The 15,263-nt window shown below is 32.5% G+C and overlaps 1 long non-coding RNA gene across 1 annotated transcript; it reads right to left on the bottom strand.

The window, feature by feature from the left end:
• Positions 1 to 11,180: 11,180 nt before the first annotated feature.
• Positions 11,181 to 12,978, bottom strand: LOC139847928 (uncharacterized). Its single transcript, XR_011759745.1, has 3 exons — positions 12,852 to 12,978; positions 11,702 to 11,768; positions 11,181 to 11,237 (listed from the first exon to the last, which is right to left on the bottom strand). It is a non-coding gene; the product is annotated as an uncharacterized lncRNA (long non-coding RNA).
• Between the last annotated feature and the right edge of the window lie 2,285 nt (positions 12,979 to 15,263).

Here is a 15,263-nt window from a genome sequence, read left to right as displayed (position 1 = left end):
CTATACAGGGTTGAGGTTGATTCCAAAATATATATAGTTTGAGTTGTGATCAATACTGAGATACGTATACACTGGGTCGTGGATTGATTCAAGATAATATTTATCGATTTATTTCTGTACATCTAACTGTGGACAACTAGTTGTAGGTTACTAACGAGGACAGCTGACTTAATAAACTTAAAACATCAAAATATATTAAAAGTGTTGTAAATATATTTTGAACATACTTTGATATATATGTATATATTGTTATAGGTTCGTGAATCAACCAGTGGCCAAGTCTTACTTCCCGACGAAGTAAAAATCTGTGAAAGTGAGTTATAGTCCCACTTTTAAAATCTAATATTTTTGGGATGAGAATACATGCAGGTTTTATAAATGATTTACAAAATAGACACAAGTACGTGAAACTACATTCTATGGTTGAATTATCAAAATCGAATATGCCCCTTTTTATTAAGTCTGGTAATCTAAGAATTAGGGAACAGACACCCTAATTGACGCGAATCCTAAAGATAGATCTATTGGGCCTAACAAACCCCATCCAAAGTACCGGATGCTTTAGTACTTCGAAATTTATATCATATCCGAAGGGTGTCCCGGAATGATGGGGATATTCTTATCTATGCATCTTGTTAATGTCGGTTACCAGGTGTTCACCATATGAATGATTTTTATCTCTATGTATGGGATGTGTATTGAAATATGAAATCTTGTGGTCTATTATTATGATTTGATATATATAGGTTAAACCTATAACTCACCAACATTTTTGTTGACGTTTTAAGCATATTTATTCTCAGGTGATTATTAAGAGCTTCCGCTGTCGTATACTTAAATAAGGACGAGATTTGGAGTCCATGCTTGTATGATATTGTGTAAAAACTGCATTCAAGAAACTTATTTTGTTGTAACATATTTGTATTGTAAACCATTATGTAATGGTCGTGTGTAAACAGGATATTTTAGATTATCATTATTTGATAATCTACGTAAAGTTTTTTTTTTTTAAAACCTTTATTGATGAAATAAAGGTTATGGTTTGTTTTAAAATGAATGCAGTCTTTGAAAAACGTCTCATATAGAGGTCAAAACCTCGCAACGAAATCAATTAATATGGAACGTTTTTAATCAATAAGAACGGGACATTTCACCAACAAGCCCCATCCAAAGTACCGGATGCTTTAGTACTTCGAAATTTATATCATGTCCGAAGGAGGATCCCGGAATGATGGGGATATTCTTATATGCATATTGTGAATGTCGGTTACCAGGTGCTCAATCCATATGAATGATTTTTGTCTCTATGAATGGGACGTATATTTATGAGAACTGGAAATGAAATTCTTGTGGTCTATTAAAATGATGAAAATGAATGATTATGATAAACTAATGAACTCACCAACCTTTTGGTTGACACTTTAAAGCATGTTTATTCTCAGGTATTAAAGAATTCTTCCGTTGTACATTTGCTCATTTTAAAGATATTAATTGGAGTCTTTCATGGCATATTTCGAAGAATGTTGCATTCAAGTCATTGAGTTCATTAAAGATTATTATTATTAAGTCAATTTATAGTTGAATAGTATATTATGAAATGGTATACATGCCTGTCAATTTTCGATGTAAAGAAAGTTTGTCTTTTAAAAACAAATGCAATGTTTGTAAAATGTATCATATAGAGGTCAAATACCTCGCGATGTAATCAACTATTGTGAATCGTTTATAATGTATATGAACGGGTCCTTTCAGTTGGTATCAGAGCGGTGGTCTTAGCGAACCAGGTCTGCATTAGTGTGTCAAACTAATAAGTCGATAGGATGCATTAGTGAGTCTGGACTTCGACCGTGTCTGCATGTCAAAAGTTTTGCTTATCATTTCTAGTCAGAAATCATCTGCTTATCATCTATAGTAAATTACCTGCTTATCATTATTAGTCTAGACACGTCTTGCTACATTAATTGCATGAGTAGTGTATGGATAAAATTCATATCTTAGCGTATCTACTAAATCATATCTTATCGTATCTGTTACTTTAAACTTTGCCTGACATATCCCGCAAATTCCTCCGTAATCTATGAAATCTTTTGATCTCTATATATAGATATCCTATGTAAGTACAATACCACCCGATAGCCGAAAAATCATTTTATATCGAAAAAATCCTTTATCCAATCGTATGAAATGGAATTTGTCATCAGTTCAAGTCACTCGGATTCCAAAATGGAATCTCACTCAAGCTTCGAAAGCAGTGTGACCGGAATGAATCAACCAATCAGTCATCACCTATTCTGGATAAATTGGGGATGGGTTCGTAGCCTCCTCAATCATTGGAAACAAGAAGAAGGCGATCCTTTCCATCCACCACATTGCCCTCTTGGCGAAGAACCTGAAGCACTTACCGGCGAACCTGTTCGAGACACCATTTTCTCTCTCATTTCCAGGGTATCGCATCACGATTATATACTACATCAAATTCTAGATTTTATTTATCCGCTCGTTCCGACCGACAATCATCCTGGAATAATAGAAGAAGTCAACGAACTTCGCGCTCGGGTAGTGGCTTTAGAGAATATGGTGCAGAGATTACAAACACCAGCAGCAGCACCAGCAGCATAACCAGTACCACCATCATCAACGCCAACAGTACCATTACCACCTCCAACCACAACCACGTTGTAAACCTCAACTTCACAATCTGTCCCACGAGCATCAACGTCATACGCACCATAGATACCAAGGAGTACCAACAACAATAACTGACGAAGTATTAATTCATAACTTCATTGGAGAAACATTCCGCGGCGATTATATAATCTCTAAAGTCTTAGAGATTATCTAATCTAGCCCTAACCATAAATCAGTTAAGCGAACCAAAATGATAGAAGGAAGAGTAGAAACCCTGACAAAAATGGTGTGTGATTAACAAGTTAAACTTGTTTTACCAATAGCATCAACAGTACCGTCAACGTCACCAGCATCGTCAGTACAGTCAACATCAGAATCAACAACACTTATAACATCACAAACTCCGTCAGTTCAAGAATCACTGTGGACATCATTACGAATCAATAACGTGTATATTGTATCAACAAGTTATGAAGAATTAACTCATTCCCTCTGAAGAAATTATATATATATTTTATATATATGTATATTTTGAAATAAAAAAAATAAATCTTTCCGTGTTAAAGCTATTGTGTGTGAATCTTAACTACTCAGTTAATTCATATTACAAATATGCAATAATGTACGTCCCTCACCCGCAACTTAACCATCGTTAACTACAATCTCTGTCTCAAATCAACAAATTCCAATTCCTAATAAATCAAGTATATATTTGATTTTACACTTCATCATTGATGTAACCGAAACTTTTCAGATAACATCATTCGTACTTTGCGAAGTTCACAAGAATTTAACAAAAACCATCATCACATCTCAACAAATAAGAAGTATTGATTCATAATTTCAATATTATTGAAGAAATACTTATGTAACCTCTAAAGCCTTAAAGGAATTATTCAATTCTAGTTCCAACCGTAAATTGAATGAGTTTAATTTAGTATTAACTCATTAAAATCTATGTTACATCTGAGAAGAATATATACATATATATTTTCATAAAGACTGTAACAAAATTCTTATGTACAAAATATTAATTGTGAAATTTTTTTAACGGGTAGGTAATACCCAAGAGATATATATAAATTCACAATTTATATGTTACATTCTTCGAATCAGATTAAGCAAATTATCAATTATACTTCCTACTTTCACAATAATATACATTCTTTCATAGAAATCAAAACAACCATACTCATTCAAACCCAATTACATATTCTGATTTTAAAATCTCAGAATTCAATTTGAGATATAACCGGTACCATCACTTTTAGATTCCTACATCTTTCAAAGCTATACTTTGACTTCAAAAGTGTGTTAGAACATCAAATGTATACAAACAATTACAATCTGTGTTCAAACCCTTCGAAAATCTCTGAAGACACTTCAAATAATGAGCAATCGAGATGATGATCCAACCACATATTACCCACAGTTATGTACTTAAAAAGCTCTCGAAACCAAAGTCATAATTCAACACATATCTGTGTCAGATCTTTTGGCATTTATTAGCAAAAATAACCTTGCAATTCCTTTGCAAAGTAGCAAATTATATCACAGCTCCAGCAAGACAACTTCGATTTTTTCATTCGGAGTAGCCTTATCATAATTTTGATATATGTAATTACCCTTTTGTTACCGGAGAACCTTTCATATTCCACCACATTAGCAATAAACTTACCAACAACTTCACTGATCTTGGGCATTCCGAAGAATCATTATATTTATCGAAACCTCATCATTTACTCATCTGCCTCTTGTAACGAGAATTGCCATATGAATCATTGGGAATTAGAAATCAGTATTTTGAAATCTCACAGCATGTTGACGCCAACAGTTATACATAACGTCTATTTCCAAGGCTTACATACTTCGAATGTGAAGTTTCTGAAAAACACTCTGAACCGCGAACTAGTTCTCGAAATGCTGATGAAGTAACAAAAACTGTAAATGACCTTAGCAGTAAAAAGTTTGATGATAAAGATTAGTGTATTAGCAAAGCTCAGAAATAGAGAAGTTTTGAAACTGGAAAACGGATTGAGCAAAGTATGAAGGAGGCTGTGGACAAATCACAAAGACTGAACTTGCCTTCAAAGAATCCAAATGATTCAGTGTCTGTTGAAGTCATTAACGAATACCTTGCTCCTGACACTAAACCCTTACAGACAACATACTTCATCATCCTCTGATATTAGAAATTCTAAGATATCATCGTATCTTTCATTATAAATATCCTCCATATTTCTGAAGATATTTCCATAACTATTCTTATCTGGAATCATTTATCTCTTTGCGCTATCTGTATTACATCAAAAAGGAAACTGTTTAGTTCCTATACTCTGTAAACCTTTGAGTTTAAAATATGAATATTTTTGAAGTAGTGTTGGAAACTGAAGCATGAGTTAGTATAATATAATGACACTTGATCAACGTGATTATATTACAGTAATTCATGCTGAGTTTCTAAATGGAACGTGATGATTCACAGATCATAACATCATCATTTGCCATGTTATACGACTCTTGTATTCTATTTAACCTCTAAAATATCAAGAAAATATTTCTTGATGATTCGGCTTTTTCTGAGGTATTCTGGTAATTTGACAAGTCAAGATCGTGCCATTACAATTTTCTTCCTAGAACATTAACAATGTTCATTCCAAAATTCACATCTGCAAATTCTGGACCATTACAAGCGGTGCTTAATCGCAAGAAGAAGAAACGAAAGGACAAAACTCCGAAATAGAAATTGGGGTATAAATTGCAGCAAATAAAAGAGAGCATTAACTGTGGATGACAATGATTATAGAAGATAGAAACAGAGACTTTGAAATATAAGGGAAGATATAAAGCCCAATGACAAACCAAAAGTTATAAACCATACATATCGATGCATATAGCAATATAAAGACACGGGAGAACTAGAAACACTATAAACCCAAGAGTATAGTAGAAGTAAATAGATTCTTCCGGCGGTAGATGAAAAAGAAGAATGACCGATATGAAAGTTAGAAGTATATCGAGAATCAGAACTGGATGGAGCATATTGATGAATACTTTAAAATATGAGTTGAGGGGGAAAGAATAGAATGTGATGAAACATGACTAGGAACTTAGAAATCAACAGATTTAACTCACACAATGACGGAATAAGTGAATCAAACCCTCTAGTGAATAGGTTAAGCTTTTTGGGATTAATTTAGTCATACCATAACTAAATCAATTGTGATTAGATCAACACTTAGAGCTATTATTCACCACCTGAGTGATTTGGGTTGAGAGAGAATCAGAGGAGATCACCAGATCTGAGTGTGTGTAACAAATGAGAGGCTTAACCTAAAATGAAGAACATAAGACTTTATATACCCCTGCTATTGACTCACCCGCACGATTCATCCATCACACATATGAGTTGGCTTCATCAGCCGTACGGGTGATCACTCACTCGTGTCTTCTCATTTAGGTTGTAATTGTGACTTAGCTCAGCATCAACCGTGCTTATGAGCCTGTCAGCCGTACGAGTGAGGCTTCACTCGGACGTCTGACTAAGTCTAACATAGTCAAACATCCAAATCTCGTTCCTGTAGTTCCTGTAACCACATACAAACACGGATAGAATAATAACGAACGATCATGGTGGCCTGTAAACTGTTGTACCTGCAATGGACGTGGGTAGATGTCTAGGGACTTGCATAAAATGCATCAACAGAAGGTGTGAGTTGTAAGAAAACGAAGGAGGTGAATTTATAAGAAAATTTCCGACAGAACAATTAAAATGGACGATCGCATTTAAAGCGGATCATAATTCCCTTTGTTACTGGAGAATCATATCTTATTACAAAGATTTTCTTCAAATCCCTTGAAATCTGGAAATCAATCATATCTACGTCAAATGATAAGATGAATCTACACTTACTCATTTCACTCTTCTATGTTAGCTTCATTCGTACTCTTCATATAAATGGATTGTTTATTCAAATTATTCGCTGATGATAAAACTCTAATTTTCAGCCTGTATGCATCATGAAAACATACTTATTATCATTCACGACCTTTCCACTCAAATTTCGGGACGAAATTTCTTTAACGGGTAGGTACTGTGACAACCCGGAAATTTCCAACCAAATTTAAACTTTATCTTTATATTATTCCAACACGATAAGCAAAGTTTGTTAAGTTAAATCTCAAGAATTTTAAATTGTGTTCATGCATTCATTATAACCTCGACCAAATTCCAACGATTCACGAACCGTTATATATAAATAAATATGTATATATATGTATATATATTATAACTTGAGAATATTAATAAAGTATTAAACGTATAATACTTTACATGAACGTATTTGTTTCAATATGTTTATCGATGGAATTAGAAGATAATATCAAATGATTAATTTATCAGATACATTGTGATATGATTACGGGTCTATGTTATGAGGTCCACTGTGATTTAAGAAATCTATTCTTTTTTACAACATTCGGAAAATGGTAAAGTGATTTATAAGTAAGAACGTGAAGTGTAACTAACTTAGATGTTGGATATCGACAAGTAAGTAACTCAACATTTTTCATTAAGATGATTTCATACGTTTATTTAACCTTTGAACTTTATCCCATGCTTCACCAACAGACTGTAATTTAAAAAACTTGAAACCTATTATGAATATATATGATTCTACTTTTCTAAAACGTTTTATGATATAACGATTTTCATTATTTTAACCTTTAAACAAAATGATTCTTAAAAATATATTTGGTTTTGGAAAACAAAATTATTATATTTATTTGATTTAGTTTCAAACGTACAAAAACGTTTTCAGTTTAAAAAGAACTTTATTATTAAAACGTATATAACTTTTATAAATATCTAGAACCACTTTTGACAACTCATTACTTAACCAGTATGATAAAGATAACGATATTTATATTTTATTTTATTAAATATATATAACGATTTAAATTAATATTATATATATTTATACGCGTATTATACGTACATAGTTTTATACTTTTACTATACTTAAACTTTACCTTTACTTTATTTTTACTTTACTTTAACTTTAATAATTCACTTTAATAATTCATACTTTAATAATTCACTTTAATAATTCATACTTTAATAATTCACTTTAATAATTCATACTTTAATAATTCATACTTTAATAATTCACTTTAATAATTCGTACTTTAATAATTCACTTTAATAATTCAAAAATCTATTATAAATAGAATTCAATAGGTTTCATTATTTCATAGAAACTTGAAAATATTTTTCTCTAAACTCTCTCAATCGATTTACATATATATATTTACTCCGTATTATTTCAAGATATTATTAGTATACATAAAATATTACGTCAGAGTGCGGTCCGGGTGATTTCGAAATTGTTTTTCGAGTGGGATTGGATTAAGGAAATTATGGGTTATAGCTATGGAGGTGATTGGGTATGGTTCATGGGTATGCTCATGAGGTCAATATAGTGTTTATCATCTCCGTTGCGTCTACGTACCTTTCCTGCAATATTGAATCTCAATATTGATACGTGAGTACTCATAATTTAACTTTTACATACTAATAGTGTATCCCTGACTAGTGCTCGAGTATATAGGATTATGCATGTTTGTACTTTTGATATTGCCTTTAGTTAGATTATGTTGAATCCTGAATTAGTTATATATGCGACTGAGATAAGGTATAAGATATGCATGTCGTTGGAAAGCTAGCGAAAAATTAAGAACTTTTTATTTAGATATCGAATGATTTCGATGAACGGATTTGAAGTTATAGTCCATCGAATTTTTGTATTATTATTAAAAATGATTATTATTATCGTCGTTATTATCGTCGTTCTAGTTTTATCTTATTATTATTATTATTATTATTATTATTATTATTATTATTATTATTATTATTATTATTATTATTATTATTATTATTATTATTATCTTTATCAATAAAAGGATTTATCATTAAAAATTGTTATTATCATTAAAGTTATAATTAGTATTATTATTATTATTATCTATTTATTATTATTATCTAATTATTATTGTTATTATTATCATTATTAATATATATATCATTATTTAAAAATGGTTATTGTTATTATTATTATTATATTATCATTATCGTTAATAATGTCATAGTAATTATCATTATTAGTATTATTGTAATTAAAACTAATATTAGTAACACCTAATTATTTTGATTACTATTATTATCATTATTATGAACACGATATAAAAGACGATTAGAAGCTATTAAACGAAACGATTAGGAAATAATGAGTAAGAGTATCATGATAAAATTAAAATATTATAAGATATTGATTTAGATAAAATTATCGTTCTTATTATTTTTATCATTACTATTATTATTAAAAGTATCGTTAGTATCAAAACTATCATTTTAACAAAAATTATCATTTTAACAAAAATTATCATTTTAACAAAAATTATCATTTTAATAGAAATGTCATTGTTACTATAAAATATCATTTTTATTATCATTTTAAATAGAATTATTATTTTAAAGATAATATTAAAAATTATTGTAAATATTAAAGTTATCATAATTAATTATCGTTTTATCATAATATCATCTTAGTAATTATAAATATTGATATTTTTATAATAATAATTATTATTACAAAATAATACAACTTTTACTTACTAACATTATAGATATTATTTTATCAAATAATTATGTAATACAAACATATTTTACTACGTGTAACAAATTACTTTAATAATACCTATCATATTATCTTTATGATATTAAATGAACCCTATAAATTTTATTACTTAATATATATAAAAGTATATTTTATTATATAAATTTTAATATAAAATTTTATTTATTAATAAATGAATTATATTATTTACTCTAATAAATCTTTTAAAAATATTTAAAAATATATTATAATCATGTATAAATTTTGGAAATCATTTTGAGTCAAACTGACTTTTGTTGACTTTTGCATATTAGTCTCGAGCATTAGGATTGTGGTACACTATGACCTGACCTAATTGTTAGACAAATATTGACCAACATATAATTATATATAATTAATTTAGGTTCGTGAATCTGAGGTCAACCTTGCACTAGTTCAATGACGTTATATGTATTTTCACTACGAAATACAGTATGGTGAGTTTCATTTGCCTTTTTACCCTTTATATTTTTGGGCTGAGAATACATGCGCAATTTTTATAAATGTTTTACGAAATAGACACAAGTAATCGAAACTACATTATATGGTTGAATTATCGAAATCGAATATGCCCCTTTTTATTAAGTCTGGTAATCTAAGAATTAGGGAACAGACACCCTAATTGAGGCAAATCCTAAAGATAGATCTATTGGGACCAACAAGCCCCATCCAAAGTACCGGATGCTTTAGTACTTCGAAATTTATATCATGTCTGAAGGAGGATCCCGGAATGATGGGGATATTCTTATATGCATATTGTGAATGTCGGTTACCAGGTGTTCAATCCATATGAATGATTTTTGTCTCTATGCATGGAACGTATATTTATGAGAACTGGAAATGAAATTCTTGTGGTCTATTAAAATGATGAAAATGAATGATTATGATAAACTAATGAACTCACCAACCTTTTGGTTGACACTTTAAAGCATGTTTATTCTCAGGTATTAAAGAAATCTTCAACTGTGCATTTGCTCATTTTAAAGATATTAATTGGAGTCTTTCATGGCATATTTCGAAGAATGTTGCATTCAAGTCATTGAGTTCATTAAAGATTATTATTATTAAGTCAATTTATAGTTGAATAGTGGATATTATGAAATGGTATACATGCCTGTCAATTTTCGATGTAAAGAAAGTTTGTCTTTTAAAAACAAATGCAATGTTTGTAAAATGTATGATATAGAGGTCAAATACCTCGCAATGTAATCAACTATTGTGAATCGTTTATAATGTATATGAACGGGTCCTTTCATAATGTCCAGTTTTACCACAATTGAAACAGATTGAATCTTCCTTCTTGGAATCATCAGCACGTTGTTGTTTGGATTGATCAGGTTTCTTGTAGTAGGAGGAAGAAGATGAGTTTTTATGTTGATGGCTTGATTTGCCTTTGAACTTGTGTTTGTTCAAGGCTTTCGTGAACATGGCAGCCATTTTGACTAAGTCAAGATGAGAATCATCAATATCAGAAAGATTCAAGTCATCAGAATCATAAGATTCTTCAACAAGAACTTTCTTGGATAAACTTTTAGAAGAAGTAGATGATTTGCTCTTCCTTTTGGCAATTAAAGCAAGAAGATCACTTAGAGTGTAGCGACCCCGACAAATCGTCAAGTGACGGCGTCGGCTACGTGGGTCCCATTACCTGATTATAAGTCTTTAAGATAACGTTTGACCAAAATATGTCGCCTTCATTTCAAAATAAAGATTGTTTCAAAGTTTACAAGAATTGTTCAACCAAAAGTTAAGTTACAACGTTATAGATACGATTGAAATCTAGGCGACACGGTTTAAAGTAAAGTCAAAAGACGCTCCATGAAATGCATGTATACTCGACATCGGATGCAAGTATCAAATAGTAAGCGGAAGCATGTTTCACATATCGTGCAAGACCTGAGAAAAACATAGAAATCTGTCAACGAAAACGTTGGTGAAATCATAGGTTTAAGTAAGTAAGTACAAGTGAACCACAAGATTTGCATCAATGAAATAATAGTAATACATTCCAAAAGTTTGTTTCACGAGCACCCAATTATCAAAGCTTAACATTCCTTCCATTGTATACCCCATCACTTAGTGCTAGAACAAACACTGATTCTCGAAAATATATTTCATCCGTAGACGGTAGCGAACCGTCAAGGATGAGGGTTGTCAACCCATATGGCCATATAACATAAGTTCTCGCTTACACCCGGCAAGTGTAACTAATGATAATCGAATTGAGGATTTTTGTTCTAAACTCGTATGTAGAATGTTTGTTTTCCCGTTCTTGTGTTCACTTAGTTCAAAAGAATCGTTTATGTTTTCTCATCCCAAATATAAGTTCAAAAAGAGTAAAAGTGGGACTATGATCTCACCTTGAGTACAAGAGTTAATAAAGTACTTCAACAAGTAACCGTGTGCAAGGACAAGGCTAGTCTTGACCTAAACATATAGGTTATATCAATAACGGTAAACACAAACGGTCAAAGATGTTCAATTAGTCCTATGGCTCGTTACGACTCGATTATGAAGCATGTGAGTCAAATTGTCAAGTTTCATGCAAGATACAAGTATAGAATCATGTTAGAAAGATTGCATAATTAATTGGTTAAGTTTGACAAAAAGTCAAACTTGGTCAAAGTCAACGAAAAAGTCATCATGTTCGGGTCGGGTCTCGGACAAATTTTCTATGCTAGTTATTCATATATAAGCATGTTAGAACAAGTTGCATGCGAATTGGAAGTCTAAAACATGGCAAACATTTCACGTGAAACGGACATTGGAGACAGAAGCTGGGCATGGCTTATGCCGCGCCGCGGCCAGGCCTGTCGCGCCGCGACAATGGCCGTGGCCTGGTCCCAGGCCTGTTTCACTTGTTCAAGACTTGGTCAATTTTCAAACAAACGCAAAACTCAAACCGTAAACAACTAGAAGACGTATCTTATACCGTTGGAAAGCTCTTTTGACAAGGAACACAACTAAACATGTTTCACCAAACAAAAACATCATTTATAATAGCCGAAAACTCATCAAGTGATCATTAAACGTTCATTTTTAAGGTTTCAAGTTCTTCAAATGCAATTTGAGTTTCGGGAAACCAATTCACACATATAATATGCCGTTTTGAAGGTAATGAAACATACATTACAACTAAACACTAATAATTAACATTCCATGGCATTCAAGCATCCAAAAATTCATGTCAAGAACTATCAAACCCTAGTCAAACATCACAAAATCAATATTCATGTTTTTGATGTTTTCTTAATCAACCTACGCATCAAAACGAAGCTAGTGATACTAGTAACACAATTAAAACATGCACTTTAACAATCTAACAACATTAACTCATCCAAAATCAAGGATTAAGCACACCCATTTCAAGTTCATGCTAGTTACTCCAAAAACAACAAATCGAGCAAACCAAACATATATTCATGTTAGACTCGAGCCATAGACACTAACTAACACCATTTCAAATCAAAAACACGAATTTAGAGAAATCTAGAGTTTTAGAAATGTTACCCAAACGAGATGAAGTTGGTATCAAATTGTAGAGGATGAAGAGAGGATTCCAAATATGTAATCGGATTTGTTGTGAGCTTCCAAGATTGAATTTAGATGATGAATGAATGGAATGGGTTTGTGTGTGTGTTCTTGAGATGGAGAGAAAAGGGATGAGGGAGATGATGGAATGGATGAAATGGGTTGACTAGTTGACCTAGTCAACTAGTTTGCCCATTTGGCAACTCCGGTCCCTCGAGTTTCAAAGCGGGTGCGGGATTTAACCGATCGAATATTTTTAAAACGCAAGTTAACGAGAGATGTTATAATTAAATGACGGAATTATTATGAACGTTAGTCAACGGAAACTACGAATTTAAATAACGAAAGGTATTATTTAAAAGAAAAAGACGGTGTTAAAAATAAATTTAACGGAAAAACGCGGGATGTTACATTATCCACAACTCAAAAGAAATTTCGTCCCGAAATTTAGTTGGAAGTAGTAGTCGATATCTCTTACTCGAGACTTTACGTTGTCAATGCTATGAATAAGTGAAAGTACGTTCTTGAGGGTTCTCATGAATTTGGATAGTCAGGGTTTTACGTTGCATTAAGGTTCGGTTTTTACGATCCCCAGTTTCAACTGGTTTTCCTATGAAGAGAAGTTTGTCATCGATAGTTGATGTATCCAGCAGGATTACACGTTCCTGTTCCGCAGGACACGTTTCTAAGTTTGTTACACGAAATGTAGGGTAAACGGAAACTTAATTGAGTCGGAAGTTCTAAACGGTAGGGAGCGGTTCCAATACGCCCCAAGGTTTCAAAAGGGTTAACATGTCGCGGGTTTAACTTTCCCTGATTCCCGAAACGGATTACACCCTTCCAAGGTGCGGGTTCTCAATATTACGCGGTTACACACTGGGATTTGTGAGGTTCTCCTCTAAGTTTGGTATAACTCTTCTGGCGACAATGGGTTGTCTCGAGCCCTTCTCGGACTTGAACGATCTCAATTGTTGTTTCTTGATGGAGTTCAGATTTCGGTGGTTGATGCTTTGGTTAAATGAACAGGGGTATGACATTAGCGGTCATATAAGGTTTCGAAAAGTGCGCGTGAACACACGAGTGGTAACTACTGTTGTAAGAGTGATCTACTAAAGGTGACAATACGAGTTTGTGAGATGTCTTTCCAAGACGTAAATCGTTCGTTTGCTCGGTTCGTCAGTTTGTGGGTGGTACGCGGTACTCATGTCTAAGCAGGTTTCCAAGATTTCTAGAAGTGAAGCGAGTATTTCGATACGGAATAATTGACAAAGATACACCGTGTTGGAATAGAATCTCTTTAAGATGTGCTTGAACAAGATAGTTAGGGTTCGTAAGTGTTCGTTAGGGCTATCCACCCTCGTGGCGAATACTAATGTAATATGAGGAATTTCTCTGTCCATGGAGAAATGTTACAAGGAGTTTCTTTAAATGGAAATGCGAGCGATAAAGATAGGGGTGAAATGAGGACTTAGAATAGGATGAGCTTACATCTCGAGGTTGCCATAACGTGCCTCTAGTTGTCAAAAGTTGAAGTCTGAAATAGAAACGAGATAGTACACGTAGTTGTATAGTTCGGGGTTGAATAATAGTTGGCCGATTATCAGGAACACAATGACATTAAGTCAAAGAAGAGTGAAGTATCATTGGATTGTGTGTTATCTTAAGTTCCAGTAATATCAGACGGTAACGGTGAAATATCAGAGGTGTGTAGTGTGGTACGTGATGACGAGAAAATTGATCGGATCCACAATTTAGTATTCGACTTCTTCGTGCAAAATAACGAATTTTAGTTACGTTAATTTTTGAGTCGAGAGAGTATGCCTTTCGGCGTTCATGTAGAAATATTTCCATGTTTGAGTTCCATCTGTTACTATACGATTTTAACTAGAAATGTTGGTGTGAAGAATCACGCTCAAGGTTCGAACACGGAGAGGTTTAAAGTTTTCCCTTAGTGAGTTAACGAGTTTAAAAGTCGGGTAACACGAGAAAAGTCAGAAATGAATCTTCGGTGATAACAGGCGAGATCTAAGATTTTACGAATACAAGTCTGAGTTGGGAGAGTTTCCTGATTACATGTGGCTTGATTTCGAGATTGATTGTAATGCCTTGACCATTAACATCATGGTCTAGAAAATTGTACTTCGTTCAACAGAAATTCTCACTCGGAGAATTTGGTATAAAGTTGCTCTTTTCTCAAAAGTTCGAGCGTAAGATGGTGATGTTGTTCGTTTTCCTTCTTTACTTAAATAAGTTAAGATGTCATCTATAAATACGATAACAGATTAGTCTATATGAATTTGCATACGCGGTTCAAGAGGTTTATGAATACGGGCGAGCCCTAAATAAATCAAGCGGTACTAAGAGAGATTTACAACTAACGTTGCGAGTTCG

This window comes from Rutidosis leptorrhynchoides, chromosome 5, assembly GCF_046630445.1.
Source record: "Rutidosis leptorrhynchoides isolate AG116_Rl617_1_P2 chromosome 5, CSIRO_AGI_Rlap_v1, whole genome shotgun sequence".
NCBI lineage: Eukaryota > Viridiplantae > Streptophyta > Magnoliopsida > Asterales > Asteraceae > Rutidosis > Rutidosis leptorrhynchoides.
Note: the sequence above shows the minus strand (reverse complement) of the source record. Positions and strands in the feature narration are given on the sequence as shown.